The sequence below is a fragment of the Acanthochromis polyacanthus genome, chromosome 8 (assembly GCF_021347895.1).
Source record: "Acanthochromis polyacanthus isolate Apoly-LR-REF ecotype Palm Island chromosome 8, KAUST_Apoly_ChrSc, whole genome shotgun sequence".
Taxonomy (NCBI): Eukaryota; Metazoa; Chordata; class Actinopteri; family Pomacentridae; genus Acanthochromis; species Acanthochromis polyacanthus.
This window is the reverse complement of record NC_067120.1, coordinates 32632182-32655581: the sequence shown is the minus strand read 5'-3', so window position 1 is coordinate 32655581 and position 23400 is coordinate 32632182.

Here is a 23400-nt window from a genome sequence, read left to right as displayed (position 1 = left end):
TAATTACAGATTGGAATGTAACATCTGGTCAGTGATTATTCCTGAGGTGCATTAGGAACAATGGGCAGACAGTATGGGATTTCTGGAGAATTTACAATTGGTAATGGAAAGCATGTACTAGTCAAAGCACCTCCAAAGTCCTGCAGTGACTACTTCAACAACAACAATGAACTATAAAGGTTTAGATTACCAAGAATCTCGTTCTACAGTGTCTCCTTGTGTTGAACATTTGTTTTAAGCATCCTTTGTTTCCCTAGTGTGGTTGCAGAGTGAATAGACTATGTGGCTACAACTGCAGACCCTCACAAATTGGACAGATCAAAAAATTCATGCCCTTTATTTTTACAGACATGGAAGCGGACTTACGTGAGGTAAGCATGAAGTGAATTTAACTCACAGCTACAGTAGTTCACCAGTTAGCATAGCAAACAGTCCAAAATGGCCCATATCATTAGCATATGCATACAAATGAATTCTGCTCTTGTGATTTCTGATGTGACCAGGTCTTAACTCTTAGACATAAAAATTCATGCCATGGTTAAGGTTCACTTGCCACTTAGACTGGAAAGAAGTCAGAGTCATGGACCAGGAGTCAGTAGACGAATGGAGAAAAATCAGGGAGATGTTGGCATCTGAAATGAGGGGCCATTTGATACGGAGATTTTCCTTTCACTCCATATGCAACCACCAGATATTACATGACTGAAAAGGCATATTCAGGTCAAGTGCAGGTCATTTCCATAACAATTTACTATAATTCGTCAGCCTATTGATACAATAATGAATCTTTAAGCTTATTTCATTCTCTGCCTTTTCAGTTAGTCTGCAAGCGCAATTTTGAAAAGCAACAATCCACTCTGACCATTGATGAATAATGTACAAATATATCTAAGAACACAATTAAAGAACTAACAGCAAATGAATGCAAGAAAATAGAGGAAATTGTTGTCCTCATAGTGACAACATCAGTGATCCATTCATTAGTAAATGTGTGTGTGTGTGTGTGTGTGTGTGTGTGTGTGTGTCCTAGAGCTGATGTGTGTTCATGTTTAGGCTCTATGCCTGTGGGTCAGTGTGACACAGTGATCATGGTCTGAATGATTAACGCTGGTTTCTGTCAACTCACATTAGTGTCCCGAATACGGCATTTATCGGCTCGGCTGCACTCGGTCACTGATTCCCAATTAGTTGGAAACCACACACCAGATTTGACCTCGTCCTTCGAGCCGTGACTCCTAATGAAAAGGGAGAAAGTTGGGCTTCATGAAGCAAATCAAATGGGGAAAACAATTAGTTATTATTATGTGTGCAAAAAAAAGTAGTTTCGCAGCACGAAGTCATGTGCCAACACCTTCCCCAAATTACTCCCAGCTTAAGGTGCAGAAAATATATTTGTTAGCTGTGAAAATGTATGCGCTTTAATTAAATACTGTGAAATTCACTGTATTGTCTTAGAGTTAGAGACTGAAGCACGATAAGCACAAATGAAGTCGACACGCTTCACTCAGAGACAAAGTTTCGTCCAAAAGCAGAGAACATTTAATTTGTATGAGTAAATTATATTTAAAATCCTAAAAAATCATCAACATTTCACACATTGAAGCAGCTCAGTTTGCAGACAAGAAACTGTCAAAACAGTAGGTAGCATTTTAAATATTTAATGTTGTGTTGGCTGCAAAGCAAAATTGTAAAGCGGTTTTCTGACAGTTACAGACTGGAAGCATGTCTGTCTTGATGTTTCCTTTATTGTATTGGTTGCCATAAAAAAGAAAAGTGTCTTCTTGTAGAGGAAACACTGCAGGATGAAGCTGAAGGAAAGCAAACACTTTCTTTATGTCACAACTATCAATGCCTGCTGACAGCAAACATGTTCGTAACCTTGTATAAAGGAGATAAAGGTGTTTGCTTCCTCCACGATCAACACAACACTCAAATCTTTCTGTAAAATCTGAGACTACAGTCAGGAACTAACTTAGATGAGTGTAAAGCTTGGAAACGCACTCATTATTTAGCATAGGCGTGTTTAACCTGTGCTCAAATCAAAGTCAAAACTTCTGCTATTTGCTGACTTCAAGAAGTCACTGCTTCCAGCCAAAAATGCTCCAACATGTTAAACTTTTGAAAGAAGTCCATGTCAAACATCCAACCATATCTGTCATTAGAGATGCCGGTCAGAAGATTTTGAGGTGTTCTTTCTTTGCTTCATATTTTTACGCCTGATGCTGTTGCAGTATTTTCTTGGTGTACAATCTGAAAACCATCCTCTGCATTCCTTCCATATTACCCACCTTTCCTTTGCTTCACATTCCATTTTAAAAATGAGCTAAATGAGCCAGTTTTTTGAACGGCTCTTTGAAAGGAATGGCTCACCAAGATCCAGCTCAGTTTGCACCAGCAGGTGAGGAAACCACTAATTTAAGCTGCCATGCTCTCATTTTACTTCTACTTAAAGGACAGTTTTTGTATCAAAACCAGACCCCAAGAACATGTGAATGTTCTATTTGCTGAGAAATAAAACTTTAAAAAACAGCAGGGTTATCTTTTCAGAACGAGGTTGACAGGGATCATTTTTAAGATATTTTGACTGTAAAATTTTTTGTTTCCACAAATCTATTTATTTATTGAAATCATATCTGATGGTTGAGTGAATTTTTCCTTTAATCTATAAAGTATTGGTGCTTATCTGAGTAAGTTTTGTAAAATGTGTCAAAAAACTAAATACTAAATACTATAGGTATTTTTTATATATTTATTATTTCAAATATTTTTGCGGTAAAATGAGCATTTTCGAGCCTAACAAATTGAAAACAATATAAAAAAATATTGGTTAAAATATATTACAAGAACATTAACTCAAAATAAAATGCGTAGCATACATCGCTGGGCGCTGATTGACTCAGCAACTGTAGTCTATAAAGTGCAGCCTATAAAAACTATAATGCTTTAAAGACAATAAAAGTCCAGAAATTCTGTCTCTTCAACTGCATCATCCAAAGAGAAACCAACGCTGATCGTCACATAACTCCACTGTGTTCATTGGCGGAGTAATCACTAGCCTACAAAGCTTCAGAAAATAGGGACAAATGGCCATTATTACTCCCTGAAAGTAAACAATTCAGACTGATTTTTCCATCTGATCAACCGCAAAACCTCCAAAATATTGAGCACATTGTAACAAAAAACTAGGATATTCACACTGAGAAGGTGAATTTTAGACATTTCTTCCTTTAAAATGGACTCAAACAGTGACTCAATAGAATAGAATCACTTTAGTTTTTAATAGTTTAGTTTTTTAGTTTAGTTTTTCACTTTTTAATCAGCTATCAGAAGTGCTGTTTAATCAGCAACTAATTGGTTTATCCACTTAATCACCTCTTTTCTGTTACAATCTGTACTTCTGTTCTGTATTTCCTGGGTGCCTGGGTAAATAATGGTAGTGACTATAGTATTATTTACCATTTCTGCATTCACGGCTCTTGCCTAAGGTTGAAACAATTGAGGCCTGCAGTTCATATTCATTTAATATTCCAGAGTACTTCTGAGAATTTGTTTCCTCAGCTAAAGCCTCGGAAGACTCAAGAAGCTTTGCAGTGTTTTAAGGAAAAAGAAAAAATGCACAAATCTGTCACCGCCAATGACTGCCTATAATTTGTGATATTTACTGAATGCATTTATCATGTCACACTGATGGACTTTTAAGTAATGTGTTGTTTTTTTGCGGTGGACTTATTGTTCTGTGGCAGTTTGTTTTTTTTAATTATCAGTCCAGGGACAACAGATGTAAATGAGCTGCTAGCTAACTCTGGTGCGATTCCTTTTAATCGTGTGCTGTCATTGCTAAAACAAACAAAATAAATTCATTCATTAAAAAAATTCAACTATGAATGAAAGTCTAATTATAAACTCGGGTCTCTGGTGTGTTGTGCACTTTACTCGCCCACCATTCACCCCTACAACCTCTTGCTGACTGTACCATTCAAAATATACGGTGCCTCATTCATTCATTAAAAAGAAATATTCTGATTATGTTGCACGTAAACAAATAAATGAAAGCAACTAAACTGCATTAAAAGAGACGTTGAGTCGCACATGTAGGATCTCTATACACCAGATAGTTATAGAAAAGGGTAGAAATCTCAGTATGTAAGAACAGATTTTTGAAGAAAGATAAATGTTCTTGTACTGCTTTATCACAGACACTGTACTGCACATTTAAGCAAACACATAACTGGTAACACAAAGAGATTATTAATGCCACACTCCAGCCGACACAAGCAGCCAAACATTGCTCATATCAGTCGACTGCAATTTCTTCCCGCAATAATCTGTCCGTCAGTATCAAAATGCACTGATGTGATGTGATATAAGCAGAGAGCCAGTGTCTCTCTCTAGATGTCTGCTTTTCCAATAAATAAAAAAAAGGGGGAAAAAAGACATGTGCAGAGTGGTTCTCTGAGGCTCAAAGCATATGGGCCTGCCAACGGAGAGACGAGAGCAAAAGATGATTTTATATGCAGGGAAAGGGAGGGGGAAAAAAATGAAGAGTACAAGAGTTGCCAAGATTTAGAAAGAGCTACATTAAGAGCGAAAGAGGCGGAGAGAGAGAAAGGGAAAAGGAGATCAAGACACAGTGAAAATGACAGATAAATGGGGAGGGAAAAGAGAAATGGGTAATTATTAACAGAAGGACAAACTGGGTCTGTACTAAGAAAAAGATAAAAACAGGAGATATATATAAAGGGGAGGACAGATAATGAGACAAATATGGAAAGTAATAGAGAAAAAAGTAAGAAAAGCTGTACGCTAAAGTAAAAGTAAGTATAACAGAGGGCTATAAAGAAGTGTAATAGATGGAAAAATAAAAAAACAGTCAAGCAGGAATAATGCTACTTTTTCTTAGGATATAATTCGACTATGTGTAGTGACACTGATATTTGTGTGGGCATTTTACTTTGATCAGCTCATTATCATATGCAGTAGGCAGGTTGTAGCACCTCAGTGGGTCACAGAAAGTTCAGGCTTAAAGGTGAAGGAGTCTCCAGGCACAAGTCGACTTAAAGCTTAAACCAGAGCCACAACTCAGGCAGGATCTCAAAAGATGAGATCTGGAGCCCTGAGGTAACACAGCTTTTATCAAGGTGCAGCGTATATATGAAGCATGGATTTATCAGAGCAGAGGTTGCGGTGGGGAAACTTTGAAAAGCTCAAATCCAGCAGCTTCTGTAATCGCTGTATCGCAGAGGATGGACTTTTTCTGGGTGCTGCTAGCATACAGCCAGTGTCACACAAAGGTGGACAAGCAACAAAAAGCTGCCTGGAAATTTTCGGCCTCAATTTGATATTCCAGATTCAAACACTCTCTACATTTACCAGAATTCTAGGGCCTGCTGCCGATGAGCATCCCCACGGCATGATGCTGCCACCGCCATGCCTCATATCATGATGCTGCCACCACCATGCTTCATGTCATGATGCTGCCACCGCTATGCTTCACTCCATGATGCTGCCACCACCATGCTTCACTCCATGATGCTGCCACCACCATGCTTCACTCCATGATGCCGCCACCGCCATGCTTCATGTCATGATGCTGCCACCGCCATGCTTCACGTCATGATGCTGCCACCACCATGCCTCACATCATGATGCTGCCACACCATGCCTCACATCATGATGCTGCCACCACCATGCTTCACATTATGATGCTGCCACCACCATACTTCATGCCATGATGCTGCCACATCCATGCCTCACATGCTGCCACCACCTTGCTTCACATCATGATGCTGCCACCACCATGCCTCACATCATGATGCTGCCACCACCATGCTTCACATCATGATGCTGCCACCACCATGCTTCACATCATGATGCTGCCACCACCATACTTCATGCCATGACGCTGCCACCACCATACTTCAAGATGGAGATGGTGTGTATTTGGTCTCCATCAAACACAGTGGCTAGTGTGAATACCAAAAAGCCCAATTTTGGTCACGTCATCCTGTGTTACATGAGATCAGTCTCATGAATACATATGCAATCACTTATTTTACATTTTATTTTATGAATTAATTGACATAAATTTGTCAGGATTTTAACAATTTAAGTAAATTGTAATAAAATAATTAAATTGACCACGATTCAATCCTGAGAAGCAATGGAAGTGGAAAACATTCAGGGTTTATGATGACATAACATATTCATCGATCAACAAAACCTTGAAAAAAAACTATTTGTTTGTGTAGTTTGCCTAGGATATAAAACAATTACACAAATTTTCCAAGTTTTTTCCTCACCATAGAATGCAAAAAAAAAATAAAACTGAATTTGAAAAGATTGCCTAATCACACTTCCGAGTTTATTTTATCAGAATCATTTAAAACATTGCAGCATACATGACTTTGTTCCTTGTAAGGTAACAATAAATAACTTGAGTGAAGATTAACCTGATGATATGAATAATGCAGTGTGTTCTAATTTGCTTCACAGCCACACAATAACATTCACCTCTAATTGCACCTGTGATGGTGGCTGTTACCTCGTCCTCCTCCATTTGTTTCTGTTCTTGTTCACAGCCATGTTCACCTGCTTACACTCCACAGTTTAACAACTCCTTTCATTACTGGGCTGGCTAGAAAACATACAGGTGAAGAAGTGAATTTATGATTATTTTTAGAACACTTCAAAGAAATCTAGAGTAAACTTCTCCAAACATTTGTCCATATTTGAATCTGAGAGCTAAACCTTGGAAATGGTCAAATATGCAACAAAATTTCAACATTTAAACCCCAAAGTTTGCAAAATCACTTAGTCTACTTTGTTGCTGCTTCTTTACCACGGTCCTCATCATCACCTGCAGACTGCTTCAATGAATGTATATCTGTATATCTTCTTCTACATCTAACTCACACAGCAAAAGCCTTTTTTTTCTTTATTTGGCACCATTTTTGCACCACTGGCTGCAGGTTTTCTCTTTCAACCCATGTTTTGGCAGCAAGTGTTGGATAGTAACTGCTTGACTATGAGATACTTTCAGCTGTGAGGGCAGCTGCTACCTGTTATTTTGGATTTCACCAGCTGCAATGACCTATTGAATAGCTGTATATTGGCTATTAATGCCGGGGTTGGGGGGAAAAAAATCCTGAATTTCCCAATGGGCATTCTATCATACAAAACAATTCATTTAATTTTTTCCAACACATTGGTTTTGCTACAACTTTCACAGAAAACTAGACAAATTACCCCCCATCTTTTCATCTGTATGGTTCACTTGTGTTCTTTGTGAATCCGGTAGTTTCATCTGCATACCAGTTTGTTTACAATGACTCCTCCCCTGTGAGACGAGGAAATCTATTCAGTTCCCTGAACAAAACCTCGCTAAAAGCTTTTACTGTAAGACTGTGCCCCACATCTCATCCTTCTAAATCCTGCCAGAGTTTAGAGTCTGTCAAGTGTCCCACTGAATCAAAGGAGCCAAAGGAGTCACGGCACCGACAACCCCGTCAAACAGAAACCTGAGGAGAGTTCAGTGCTGCCAAAGTCCTGCTGCTGCCGTACAGTGACTCTTCGCTCTCCGATTCACACAACACGAATGAGATATTTGGTTCCTACGAATGTAAAATAGAGGGAAAGGTTTATCAGTTACATGTATGAACTAAACTGCAGACTGGTGCCTCACATGAAGTCTAACATGGGCTGGATGTGCTCAAGGTAGATGTGCATAATGTTTTTGTTTCCTGTATCTTGACTGTTCAGCGTTTTCATTTTTCTTATCTTTGTCTTTGCAGCAGTAGCTCTGACAAACACTGTGTTGGTTACTGATGTCAATTATCGGTAATCAAGAAAGGCACATAACTGATATTTAAGAGCGATAAACATTCAATGTAATGTTTTAACAGCATGTGAGAGCAGAGAACCTGTCAGTCATAACTAGACTTCTTCATTAATTAGGGTGACTCGGAGTGAATAAGTAAAAAAGAAATAGGAGTGATTAAACCAGTACGCTCTCCTCTGTTTATGTGAGATCCACTGACATTGATCGGCTTGTCTCCTGTAGTTACATCTGTTGCTCTTCTCTATTTTTACTCCTCCATGAACGCGTGACGTGCTGATCGGCATACCTTTGTCTGTGCACAACATTACTCAAAAACAGACTAAGAGATTTGGATAAAATTTTCAGGGAAGGTGAGAAATGACACAAGGATCAAATGATTGGATTTTGCCAGTGATGCGACTAATAGTCTGCATCAACAGACTTGTTAAAGATTTCTGTATCATTGCGAGATAGCGGCATGGCGTCACTTTAAAGGGATAGTTCAGGATTTTTGACATGAATCTGTATGGCATCCCCGTCAGCAGTGTTGTTCATTCACACAGACTTACTACCAACAGCGTCCAGTGAGCAGAGATCCTGTCCGGCTTTGGTCCAGACGAAAGTAGTCCGGCAAGTTTGCTGGGGTCACGAAAATAAAGCGTTTTCATCTCAAACCAATATGTGTTCGAAAGAGTGATATATTTGCATTACAAAACTGTTGTCCACGAAAAAATCAGACCTCGTAAACGCTTGGCACTATTTTCTCTCCCTTCATATCACTCCGCGCTGCCTCCAGCTGGCAGCCGCGCAGGTTTCACTTTGTTTACTGCTCGTAAACAACAACATGTCTGACTACGACAGCGACGATGAATATATTGACTTCAGCATTCAGCCAAGGGGATATCTTTATGAACCCGAATATACTGAAGCCGAAATTCACCAGATGGAGTTAGAACGGGCAGAGAGAGAGAGAGCCGGACAGGATCTCTGCTCACTGGACGCTGTCGACAGTAAGTCTGTGTGAATGAACAACGCTGCTGACGGGGATGCCATACAGATTCATGTCAAAAATCCCAAACTATCCCTTTAACTATGACAACAAGTCAAGTGAACACTACATCAGCTGCCTGCTGACAATCACATGATTTTGATCCTACTACAAATCCACCGCTGCAGATTTATTGGGACTTTTCTGTTGAATAAAATACAAGGAACAATTGATTAAATTGTGGAGGTGTTTCCGAGTCCCATAAATTCCCGCTGCCCGCTATATATTGAGGTCACGCGATTCGGTATCCGTTCATAACGTACACAAGCATAACACACGCCTTGCACATCTAGATTAAATGGCCACATTCTGTGGTGCTGTCATTTCTGATCATCAATAACTAATAAAGAAATGGTGCATTTCTACAAAAATATGCTGCATCTCTGACAATTCCATATGGGGGAATGAACAGCCTTGGTGGAGTACCGCAGCCTCTGAGTGCTTTTCTTGTCTTAATTTTTCATTGTTTTGTCACTTTTATTGTCCACAAAGGTCCAGATTTTAAAGCATGATTAATTATTGTTTTCCAGACTGTCTAACAGGATAATAATCTGTGGCTGCATTCTAATTTAGTCGCTAGCCGTTAGCATAGCTTCAGCCACTGTGACAGCAGCTATTTTCCTGGTTTGTGTTTCTTGTTCAGTTTTTGCAGACATTTCTGAGACCACAGAATGACGATAGACAGAGAGAGGAGGCTGAATCAGACCATTCAGATTAATAATCTGTCAATAATTTCCTAAAAAATGCCAAATATCGGTCAAGATAATGGGCCAAGGTGATCATCAGTCTGTCTCTAATTATTAGTACATGTAAATACCTAGAACATATAAAGTTGTTTTATAAAAATTAAATACAAAGACCATGAATGTTTTCAGCATTTTGTTCAACATTTCTGTTTAAATCGAGTTTCTCTCAACATCCAGAGCTCTGACTGACTCCCTGTGGCAAGAAAAGGAGAGAAGAGAAGACAAAGATGTGAGAAATGACGTACTTGACATTTACCTTCCATATTCTTCAGTAAACAAGAACAGGAGGGACGAACAGGAGAAAGACAGAGAGGGAAAAGGGTGAATGAATATGTGACTGTTAACTGAGCCACCGTATAAATATTGAATAAATGCTACACTCAGAAAATCCATCCACTACAGCGCTGCAGCAAGAAGGCCTGGTTTCAAATCTGAGAAGAAACGCTGTGCTCACATCACGCAAAGAGGCACAAAATTAGATGTCTAATAGGAGAAACCACAAGTGCACCAAGTATTAGATGTAATCATGAAACGTTCAGAGTTGATTATGAACATTATGACAGAACAGAAATCTGAACACATTTGTTTCACTTTGTTGACATATTAGAGTTAAAGGTTTTTTTGCAGAGGGGATTTTGGATATGTGTTTTTTTTCTCACCATAAATCAGCGTATTCTGTCAACAGCCAGATAAGATCCAATTTCTCTATGTTTTTTAGGAATAAAATGTTCTATAAATCAGGTTATGAATGATATATGAACAAACCCTGCTTTAAAAACCTGCAGAATATATAGAGGAATAAAACTGGGAAGCCTGGCATTCATGAAAAGGAGATTTAAGATATGTTTTAAAACAATTCTAACATTTTTATTAGAAACTACTAATTACAAGTTAAGATTAATATTAACGGATATCACCAGGATTTTTTTTCTCCTGTTGATTGCTGGAATAAAAATCATTTTTTGCATTACAAGTTACATGAAATTGCATGTTTATTTATATAAATTACGTTATACGTGATTAAATTTGCACTTATTGTCTTAAATGTCTAATAGACAAGTTAAAAAAGCACATAAATGTGCATTTTGTTTCCACTAGTCAGAAAGAAAACATGTTATTGAAGCACAATAACTCAAAAATGAGCCAGTGTTTAGGAAAATTATGTGTTTTTCTTGAATTTCTTGCATACTACATTCCTATTAGTACAGATAAATACTATTTTTTTTTGACATATCATGAAATTTCCCTTGTTGAGTTCTAATATCCAGACAATTTTTGTAAGTTTTATGAAATTGCACGTTCACTCATGCAAGTTATTTGTTTTGTCCTTAAATATGGACCAATTAGCATAAAGTTCAATAAACAGGTCAAATAAATACATTGTAGTGCATTTCATAGTAATTTACTAAAACTTCAAATGAAATAATGCTTTAACTTTGTTTGTTTCACTCTTTTGAGCTGTCGGGCATACTTGTCAGAATTATATCAGAAAACTGCCTGATTCATTCAACTCTACATGCAAGCAGTCTGAAGTATATTATTTTTTCAAAAAAATTGCTAAAAATAAATCTTTTCATGGTATTGTAATTGTTTGAGTTGTACTAGTAAATGTCTATTTTGTATTCACTACTCTGAAGCTGAAAATATATACCAGTGCGTAAGAAAATGATGTTTTCCACAGCTTCTTGCATGATATGCTTGTATTGATTACAGATAAATATCATTACTAACATCTGTTATCATGAAATTTCCGCTGTTGGAATTAAGACTATCATTTTTTTGTGTTACAAGTTTTGTTTAGTTTTGCAAGTTGTGTGTTATGTCTTTAAATATGCACCAATTAGCATAAATGTAAAATAAATACATTTTAGTGCCCTGCATAGTCATTTCCTCAAACTTAAAATGCAATGTTCTAATACTTTAACTTTGTTTTTTAATTTTTTGAGCCATAATTATATAAATTCAAACAGAAAATCACATGCGTCATTTACATGTAGTATATTGCTTTTTTCAAAAACTAATGGGAAAAAATTCTTTTCCACAATATTGTTGCACTACTAAATGTGTCTGTTGTATTCACTATACTGAAACTGCAAAATTAACGAGGAAATCAGTTTGTTCCATGATATGCTTGATTACAAAAAAATGCACGTTCTGTCTTTAAATATGCATGAATTAGCATAAATGTCCAATAAATACATTCTGGTGCTACTCAAAGTAATTTACTCAAACACAAAAATATAATATTCTAATATTTTAAGTTCATTTTTTATTTTTTACCCATAATTATCAAAATTAGAAGAGAAAATTGCTTAATTCATTTAACTTTACACTTACTAAGTCTGAATTACATTACTTTTTTCAAAAACTGATCGAAATTTTTTTCACAATATTATAACTGTTTATAATGGAGTTGGACTAGTAAATATGCTTTTTTCTATTCACTAATCTGAAAAAAGACATTTCATAAAAGCACAATACCTTTTTGTTTAAAACTAACCAATGCATAAGAAAGCTATGTGTTTTTCTTTAGTTTCTGCATTATATAAAGTAAATTTATCAACTGAAGGTCAATCATTTGCTTCATTTTAGATTCCAGCTTGCAATTACAATGTTGAAAATTGCTGGTAGAGTTCAGCTGCTGTGGATTCTATCATATCTTTTATCTTCAGGCTAATTTAAAGTCTGAATTTGTAAACCAGGTTAGTTAGGAAGTTACGTTACAATCTCATAGTCATTTCTGTAAAATGCATACTAGGAGAAAAGCTGTTTCTTTTCTGCTTACTTCTTACTCGAGAGTCGCAGAAAAACGCACTATAAACAGCAACACTCTCCACTTCGGCTTGTGTCAATAACAGTGTGAATAACCCCCTTGATGTGGCAGTCTGCTCTGCACAGATCATCTAATAACAGTGTGGAAAAACGGCAGATAGTGTGAACACAGTGTTTAGAAGTATCCAGGTTTAACATTCAGGAGCTGAGGTGCACCATAAATATAGATGAACTTGAAATCTGTGCACGCTGCTGCATTCCTGCCTGTGGATCCTCGTGGATGACCATTTGTGCGAATGTGCAATGACGGTATACGACTACGTAGGTGTGTTTGTGCATCATGGTGTGTGTGTGTGTGTGTGTGTGGTAATGTGTTGTTTACCTTCCTAGGAGAGGTGACTAGTCACTGATTCAGCAGAAATACCCAGCGTGGGATGAACTCTCTCAGCGGTCATACACAAACACAAACACACACAGATGCTTTCCCATTTTCTCCAGACATTCACACACACAACCGCTGTCACAATTTCTCCGACACAGACAGAAAATACCACCAGAAATACTACATCTCTTTGCTTTATACTGCCCCCCCCCCCCCTCCATCCTCTGCTTTCTGGCTCTCCCTCCAACAAACCAGAGATCCAGACTCGCCCGAGGCTGACATGAACCTCCCACTGTGATCACTGTGTGCGTCTTCCTCCCTCAGTGTTGGTTTTCTGAGCTGGATGTGACTACAGAGTCTAATGATGATAATCTAAATGAGTATCTGTGCTTAGAATCAGTGCGTCTGTTCTGGGACTGGTTTAATAAAACTGATTAGTCACAATTATTAAGCTTTTCTCCCGATACGCTGCACACACAACACTAGCAGAGTGTGACATATGCAGCTGGTATTTACTCTCCCACTGCATTGAAGAAAACAACCTACAGTGGACAATAAGCAATGACGAAATGCATTTTAATGTATAGTAAACAGATTATTTAACACCACCTCCAGTGAAAATCAAGTTGTTTGTCTGGTTAACACATCCATATGGTGCTGTTTATATAGTGGAAGACTAAAGAAAATGAGCACTTAATGCCACACCGGAGCTTTTCCTTGAAACTACAGTCTGAAAAGTACAAATAGGCTACAAATCTAAGAAACCACTCATGAGGTTTCAGGGTTTCACTGTCTGTTTCAAATTCAGTTTCAGGTTCAAATCTATATGGCTGAATTATTTCAGTATTACAACAGACGGAGGCAGAGATTTCCTAGATCTGCAAAAGAAAAAAAAGACAGATACATTTTTAGTGGAGACTTCCAAATCAAGTATGTTTTTCTGCTGAACAATTTAGTATCTGTCAATGCCATTGTCATAAATAATACACACTTTACCTATTTTAGATTAGATGTAGCACCTGTCTACGCCACCAGGTGGTATTTTTACTCCATCAAGGAACAGCGGAGTTATGTGATGACCGGCGTACGTTTTTCCGTTTGGTTGTCTGCCTTCCTGTCTGTTCATTCACAACATTACTCAAAAACGGACAAACAGATTTGGATGAAATTTTCAGGGAAGGTCAGAAATGACAAGAGGACCAACTGATTAGATTTTGGCAGTGATGCAGCTTATAGTCTGGATCCACAGACTTGTTAAAGATTTCTGTATCATTGCGAGATAGCGGTACAGCGTCACAACAAGTGAACACTACATCAGCTGTCGGAAGTGGAAATGGAAGAAATGTTTCCTGTTTGAAATGATACAAGGAACAATTGATTAAGTTGTGGGGGTGTTTCTGGGTCCCATCAATTCCTGCCACCCATTACATATTTAGGTCACACAATTCGGTATTTGTACATAACATAAGCATGCATACCACACACCTGTGCTCAGCGCAAGGCCATTTTGTTTGTGGGTACATCTCTATTAAACGGCCACATTCCAGTCCTGATTTCTGCCACAAAGTTTTTCAAGATTTCATCCATTGGAAATGATACAACAACTGAACAGCCTTAGAGGAGTGCTATGCTCACTGAGTGCTTTTCTTGTTAATACTGTAGCAACCAGAGGAGGCAGGTAGTACCATATTGGCAAGAAGAGAGCATTATGGGAGTTTAGCTAGTACAGGAGCACTGTGACAGAGACTTCTATGAATGCTACGAAAGTCCAGTCAACAAACGTAGAATTAGGCTTTGCTGAAGAAGGACAGTGATCTGTCTTCTATTTTTTGTTCTCAAATATTTTTATGCAATAACAGATGTGAAGAAAGAGCATAGATTTGACAACAAGCCCTTTAAAATTTGGGCTATTTATTCCAATCTTGATCGAATCTGGACTTCCCTATTTTTCATTAGGTAACTCAAAGGAATGTAGAGGGACTTTAAAGAAAACAGGCTTTTGGTGCCGTGAGAAAATGCAACAGTTTTAAACAAGTCAGATTATCGAAACTAAAGTTTAGGCACATTATCGAAGTAATACTACTTAGATTCATACTCAAACTTAAAGGGGAACCAAAACAATAGCTCCCTGGACTAGAAAACAGTGGGAATACAGCAGTTATTGTAGATCAGGGTTTAAAAATGTGGTTGATCTGCCAACTGTGTTGGATGTTTAAAATGGACAGTTTTACTACAGTAGCCACTGTTACTTTACCCACTGGCTTGTGGACTGTTACGAAGCCTTGTGTTTAGAATTAGACTATGGCCATTTTAACTTTTTTTAAATCAGACCTGACAAGCAAGCTTTGTACTGATTGAAAACCTGCATGTCCTATGCATGTCCTCAGGTTTTCCAGCAGAAACCTGCCACTTACAAGGTAGCAACGCCCTAAAACATAGCCTGCTTTATCAGCTCTTTTCCTCTAAATGGGACCATTATTTGCAAAATGATGATCATATTGTGCAGCAGTAAACTTGAAACTGCCTATAGAGACCATAAAGTCTTTAGTAAAATGTTTACTGAGGTAGCAAATCAGGTAAGAAGTTGGGTCATTTTCTTGCAGACTTGTATACAATTGGGAGTTATTTTTGCAACCAGAGGACTCACCCCTGCTGGTCATCAGAAAGAATGCAGACTTAACACATCCATCCTCTTGATACAGTCTATTATTTTACTAAAATAATTCTTTCATTACTAACTTCTTGATATTTGAGGCTTCTAAGCTATCTCAGAAATTGACTGCAGCATTAATGCTGAAAAATATAAATTGCAAGGATAACGTCCAAGTTGGACCAAACCAAAATTATTCTTTTATTTAAACCATGTGCACTTTGTGTCATACTTTTTTTCCTAGAAAACAAGGCGTCTGTAGCACAATTTTGTGAAACTTAAGCAAGTGTTTGAGGAATTTGTGTCATTAAATGGTCAGTGACTAAAACTGAGGGCAAGAAGCAATATGGCTGCTCAACGCTCACTTATACTACAGTATAAATTCCTCTTTTTATGAATTCATTTGCCCTCAAAGTTTTCATGTACTGCCCGTTTTGCTTGTTTTCCATGTGTGTACCTGCTGGTGTCAGCTGTAAAGAAGACATGTTGTCATCTGGAAGCTGTTCAGTGTACTTGTGTAACATCAAAGGTTGCTACATGTGTGCGTTTGCTGGAGTGAATTCGAAGCAACGGAAAGCCTTTCTCTTTATGAATCTGTAAATAATCTGATTTGTCCTAGTTTAGGTGGCCATTAGGGGAGCAACATGAAATGCTGTAATGTGTCGGTTATGCACATCAAAGAGTTCTACAGAGTTTCCCAAACCAGCAACGCCTCTCCAACAACGTGCTCTAAATTACACAGCTGTACGTCAACAATTTGACGAGAACTTTCAGCTCTGTGAGTTTTTTCATATGGTCATTTAAATTAAAAGACATTTTTAAACGAGGACCTTGGCTGTTGTGTGCATTCTGAAAACATTTTTGAAATGATGTTTTGTTGAGCCTCACATTTATGAGGAAACTGCTCAGTTTTCCTGTTTTTAAGAATCAAACGGCTGTTCTTACGTCTCTGCTTCCTCTGTCAATCAGCCAACATTTGTAAAACTCATAATACTCGTATCTTAGAATGCAGACAGATGCATTTGTCTTTTTCTGAACTTTCAACCACTACAGTGGCAGAATTAGAGAGGTGGCAGTAAGTGTTTTTCGATGTGCCTGGTTTTGTGTGTGTTTTCATTCTGCTCATTCACAAAACACTACAAATACTCGGCTGAGATGGAAAAATTCATGCATTGATGAGAACAAAACGTGGCTGAAATCAATGGAAACGGGTTCAATAAATAAATCATGATATACATAAAGCACTTATGTGGCTCATGAAACTTTGTGTCAGTGACAGAAGAGAAATTGTAGAAGAGACTGTAATGGTTCCCATATGAATACATGAAACAGATATAAATAATGTTTCCTGTGTTTTATACTCTTGAGATTTGACACTTAACTGTAGACTCCTGTTTACTTTGGTACTCCTATGCAGAATACTGATGGAATTCATGGAAAAACACTTCAAGTTGTGTTTTCTTTTATGGCTAAAATTGATAGTTTAGATCACTGAAGATACAAACAATATTATCAATATCATTGTAATAGTACTTGTCAATAGTTTGTGCAATGTCAGTTTCTGAACTGTGACACATTTAAGTTAATTTGCAATATTTCATAATTTCATTTCTCATGCAACTTTTTGATTACATGTGCAATATTTCACTGTCACATACAACAGTGTTTTTTTCTGAGCAATATCTGGCACAAGAGTTTCCTTCGGCATTAATAAAGTTTTGTTTGATCTTAAAATTCTAAGTAAATGGGCGCCAAGACTGGTTGAGAGTGCAACCTTTAACAGGTACGGTGGCTGAGACCCGCCATCGCTGCAAATAAAACAAACGCTGCAAATAAAAAGAAACGCTGCTGCAAATAAAACAAACGCTGCAAATAAAAAGAAACGCTGCTGTAAATAAAAAAGAAACGCTGCAAATTAAAAGAAACGCTGCTGCAAATAAAAGAAACACTGCAAAAAAAAAAAGAAACGCCGCTGCAAATAAAAAGAAACGCTGCAAATAAAAAGCCACAACGGAAGTGGATTACTGAGGATCATTTTGCCGATACACCGGTGTGAGAAGAAGAAGACGAAGAAGAAACAAGAACAGGAGTAAGACTTGAAAAACGAATGAGAAAGTAAGTGAAAATGTTAGTGTTTAATGTCACTACGTCTAATTTTTAATGTGTTATCTGGTTAGGCCATGTAGCCCCAGGTTTGAAGTTGAACTGGAGGATGCCGGTGTGTTGTTCGCCGTCAGTTGTTTCCACCCGGATGTGTTTTCGTTCCGGACTCATTCATTCTGTCCGCTCGGGCGGACGGGCGCCGGCGGCGAAGGATGGTTCGCCCGGGGCGCAAATCTAGCCAGGACCGAATCTGTGTTTTTCTGGGGTAGACACTGCTCTGGAGTGAGAGCGTGCAGTGGAACATGTTACTGTGTTTTGCTGCATATTGGAGTAAAGTTACCAAACTCGATTGTCCTCTCGTTAGCCGAAGCTAACAACACACCGGCATCCTCCAGTTCAACTTCAAACCTTCAAACCTGGGGCTTCATGGCCTAACCAGATAACACATTAAAAACTAGAAAAGCACTCGGAGAGCGCAGACCTCCGCCAGGCCGTCCGTCCGTCCATCTGTCTGTTTACAGCATAACTCAAAAAGTTATGGACGGATTTTCACCATTTTTTTTACAGAATGTCCGGAAGAGCAAAAGTAACAATCGATTAGATTTTGGAGGTAATCCGGATCACCGTCTGGATCCAGGATTTTTTTGAAGGACTCTGTACAATTGAGATGGCCTTCAATTGTACAAAGTCCTTCAAAAAAAATCCTGGATCCAGACGGTGATCCGGATCACCTCCAAAATCTAATCGATTGTTACTTTTGCTCTTCCGGACATTCTGTAAAAAAATGGTGAAAATCCGTCCATAACTTTTTGAGTTATGCTGTTAAAAGACAAACAGACAAACTCCGATGATTACATAACCTCCTGGCGGAGGTAATTAGACGTAGTGACATTAAACACTAACATTTTCACTTACTTTCTCGTTCGTTTTCCAAGTCGTACTCCTGTTCTTGTTTCTTCTTCTACTTCGTCTTCTTCTTCTCACACCGGTGTATCGTCAAAAATAATCCCCAGTAATTCACTTTCGTTGTGGCTTTTTTATTTGCAGCAGCGTTTGTTTTTGTTTGCAGCGTTTCTTTTTTATTTGCAGCGGTGTTTCTTTATATTTGCAGCGTTTCTTTTTATTTGCAGCGGTGTTTCTTTTTATTTGCAGCGTTTGTTTTATTTGCAGCGATGGCGGGTCTCGGCCACCGTAAACAGGGGCTAAATGTCAAACATAACCAAAAAAATTAATTTCAAGTTAATTTAGATGGAGTTCTGGCTCTGCTCAGCCAAGCTTTGGTGCAAGATCTAACAATCATTCAGAAAGAAATATAATAATAGAAACCCCAATTCCAATGAAGCTGGGACGTTGTGTAGAATGTAAATAGAATGATTTGCAAATCTTTTCCAACATATATGCAAATGAATACACTACAAAGACAAGATTTTTAATGTTCAAACTGATCTTTTTTTGTTTGCAAATATTCACTCATTTTGAATTTGATGTCTGCAACACTTTACAAAAAAGCTGGGACAAGAGCATGTTTACCACTGTGTTACATCATCTTTCCCTTTAAGAACACTCATTAAGCATTTGGGAACTGAGGACACTAATTATTGAAGATTTTTAGTTGAAATTCTTTCCCATTCTTGCTTGATGTAAGACTTTAGTTGCACAATAACATCCTGATGTTAGCATTTAGCACAAAGCAGTGTGCAGCCATGACTAAGAATAATCCACAAAACCGTATCTTCAGAGCGTAAAACTCATTTTCCTGCTGGCTTAAAAAGGTGTCTGTCATGACTATTCTAGCGGGAAACGTCTGATTTTTAAAGGAATATCTCCATAGGGCTACAGAGGAACATTTCCAGCGACCATCACTCCTGTGTTCTAATGCTACATTGTGCTAGCTAATGGTGCTGAAAGGCTAATTGATGATTAGAAAACAATTGTGTTTTAATGGAAATGCAGTGTCAGGTTTGCATTTGATCATACCGGTTGACCTAAATTCACAGCTTTAACTCACAATCCAGATTGTCACAATCACTGACTGTTCACAAAAAATCAACTGCAACATGACTCACTGCTCTGCTCTCAGCTGATGTGTGCGTTTGACATTTTTTTAACTGAAGCATGACTTCACACATGGCCTCAGTGGAAGTCATCGCTTACAACGCCACCCACCTTTAATCCTACCTGTAATGAGCGTTTCATATTCAAAAGAACCGGGTGTTCGGTCACTTGAACTCTTCTTATGTTGTGAAATTTTCAAACAGTAGCTGCATTTCTTTTCGCCGTCGCCGATCTGCAGTCAAACAGACAAACCTCTTGTCTTCTTTCTTAATACAACCTGAGTGTTCTTGACTCAGCAGACACTTGTAAGGTTAAGAAGTCAAACAAAACTTTATCACCTGGAGAACACTTGAGTCTTAAATAAAGAGTGTAGACGATATATACGCAGAGCAAACACGTTGCAGGGCGACCATTTTAGCAAGACCTCCTGTGTAAACAGCAGAAAGCAGCGCTAAATGTTTTCTACATGGCGTCATATCACATAATTGACCAAATCCATGATTTCTTTATGATCTTGCGTATTGTGTACCACATTAAAGCTAAACATGACTTTTGTAGTCTCTTCTCTCATATGGACATTTCTAGAAATATGGAAATAATTGCCGTGTTTCCACATGCAGCTCTGTGATCTGCTGTTTTATTTTACCGTGATATTCATTTCATGAAAAAAAACATGCTTGTTTGCAGTCTTTGATTAATAAAGGGATATATTTTCTTTTCTTTTTGTTGCATAAAATTCCCCTCAGGGTTGCTGTTTGTAATTTTCTGTCCATAATCACCCGACGAGGGTGAGCATCTGCTGCTAAAACACAGAGGCTTTACGCCAGAAAACACGCAGTGCTCGGGCCCAAGGCTGCACCTGTTCTACACAGTGTGGATTAAAAGGTAAAATCTACCTGCACTTCTCAGCTGCAAGCTTTTTATGGTCAGTTTTCCCTGTTTTTTTGGTTTTTGTCCCCCCCCCCCTGTATAATTTTCTCCCCAATCTCGGTATCCTTGTGTTCTTCCGTTTCTCATCCCTCTTTGTTTCTGTTTCACCCCTCTGCTTCCCTTTTGTCTCACCTCGGCAGGTGGCCGAACAGCTGGGCAGAGCAGCAAACTACTCTGATCCACGCAAGCACCTGGACAAGACAAACCACAGCAGCGAGAACAAAGGAGGGACGGAGGGACTGTTGCATAGCTGAGCAGCGAAAATCCTGTTTTCTGAAGCTTAACCCACAAGATTAATAATAATATGATGATGATAGTGTTTACTGCAGCGCTACCATTCATCAAGACTGTTGCCGAGTTGCTCAGCTCTCACTGGCATCAGACCTGGTCGGTACATTTTTCTTCTGGGCTAATAAAATGTCCTCTGAACAGTCCTTTACCCTCCCCTCTATACCATACATGGACGAACAGGACATATAATAGCAATTAGTTGCTCAAAAAACACCAGTCAAGAATTAAAAGCTAAAACATTATGTATGAGTTTAGTGATGCTATTACATTTGTGATCTGCAGGGAGGGTGGCTTTGATCAGTTATGTGAAATTAAGGAATCCAAAATCAGAATCAGAAAGGATTTGGGTCATTCAAGAATTGGAGGACATTTTACGTCCCACCCATCAAATTTCAAATTATCCATGTACAAAAAACTAAAACATGCAGTTGTTGTGTAAATGTACTTGTCTCGAGAGAAATCTAAAAAAAAAAAAAAAAAAAAGACTAAGAGAAAAGAATGTTTGAAAATATTTTCAAAAATACCAAATAAGTCTGGAGTTCCCCCTAGATGTCATTTTTCTCTCAAGCTCATCATTCCCAAAACCACGACTACTCTTGGTCACCCAGTCTTTCTGCTGTGCAGCAGCGCACAACTGGAACTCGCTACAAAACACCCTCAAACTCACTGCTTTAACACCACTTTCAAGCAGAAACTCCATCAGTTTATGGTTGATTCTTGCTCCTGTTGAACACCTCTGGATCACACTTGTATGCGCACACACACACACACACACACACACACAAAGTCTTTTTCATTTCATACACCACTGTTCAAAAGTTTGGGGTCACTTAGAAATGTCCTCATTTTTGAAAGAAAAACTTGTCTTTCAATGAAGATGGCATTAAATGAATCAGAAATACAGTCTAGACGTTGTTAATGTGGTAAATGACTATTCTAGCTGGAAACTGCAGATTTTTTTAATGGAATATCTCCATAGGGGTACAGAGGAACATTTCCAGCAACCATCACTCCTGTGTTCTAATGCTACATTGTGTTAGCTAATGGTGCTGAAAGGCTAACTGACGATTAGAAAACCCTTGTGCAGTTATGTTAGCACATGGATAAAAGTGTGAATTTTCATGGAAAACATGAAATTGTCTGGGTGACTCCAAACTTTTGAACGGTAATGTATAAATGACGGATTAAATGTAAAGGCAAACAGGCTCCATCTTACTTCTTCACAGGCCAAAACTTAATTAGGCAACTAAACAAGCAGCTAAATAAAAAACACATTTTCATCGACTCTTAAGTGTAAATAAATGTATTTTTTATATATTTCATTCCAGCTATAAAGCCTAAAACAACCAAACAAACCTGGTTTTAGAAAAAAACTTTTTAAACAGTGTGAATAACGCCATTAAAGAGTAGCTTCACGTGTCGCTCATGTCTGGATAGCTTGGAGTGGAAAAAAAAAACATCCAGTGACTGACAGATTGGCTTGTTCTTTCGAAAATGTGTGCTCCTTAATAGCACTGAGTAGCTGCAGGTTTGTTCTCGAGGAAACGGCTTCATGTTTCACACACTCTTTAGCAAGCTTAGGTTAGCAAAGTGAAAGTAAACGACACATTTTAACACCGATTCTTCACTTTCACTACAGGAAAACGCTGGACGATGTGCAGCGATGAGCACAAGGAGCCGCCATGTAGATCAACAGTCTGGCTAATCATTCTGCTCAGTTAACTGTTGTAATGTGCTTTTATCTTTTTCCTCTCAGTTCACACGATGAAAAACCTAAATAATAAGTGATTCTAATAATTTTTTTTAAAATGTAGTTTTAGAAGGAATTGCTGTCAGAACGTTTCTTCTACTGTGCATCCTCTGTGTCTGTATGTACAAGTATATCTGTGTATGCAAATGTGTGTGAATAGGTTTTGAAGGTGCAGTGTGTGTGTGTGTGTGTGTGTGTGTGTGTGGGCAGAGGTTAATTTAGCCCAGCAGTGAAGAGCCCTTCATAAAGAGCAGCCTGATCCATGTTTAATTACCTTCCGTCTACATTTCATTGGCATACAATGGGTCATAGGAGTGTGTGTGTGTAGGCGTGTGTGTGTGTGCGCGATTTGTTTCCGAGCAGTAACACACACACAAGACTCTGCACAATGTGTGAGTGTGACTTCTCCTTATGTATATTATTTGTGTGTGTGTTGAGCCCTCTCCACCTGTAGCTTCTTACCTCTTTTAATGAATCTATTTTAGTACTTGTATGAAGGAAAATATCAAATTTACACATACATCTGCAGTGCTTATTAGTAGTTAAACATTTATGACACAAGTCTACATGTACAAAGTGAGAAGTCTTCTTATTCTGCCCTGGTGGGAAGAGATTCGTCTGTTACTTCATTTCGGTAAAAGACGAAAGACTTTACCGGAATCATGTTTTGTTTTTTTGTTTTTTTTTGTTTTTTTTAGACCCAGATTCGAGGTGAATTATTGTCTAACAAGTGACAGCTCTGAGCATAAAAGTAGCAGCCACTTCCCAAAGATGTGAGTAATAAAACCGGCTCAGTGTTCAAATTGAAAACGCCACAAACAAAAAGCTACATTTGTTGGCCTCGCTAATGGCAAGCA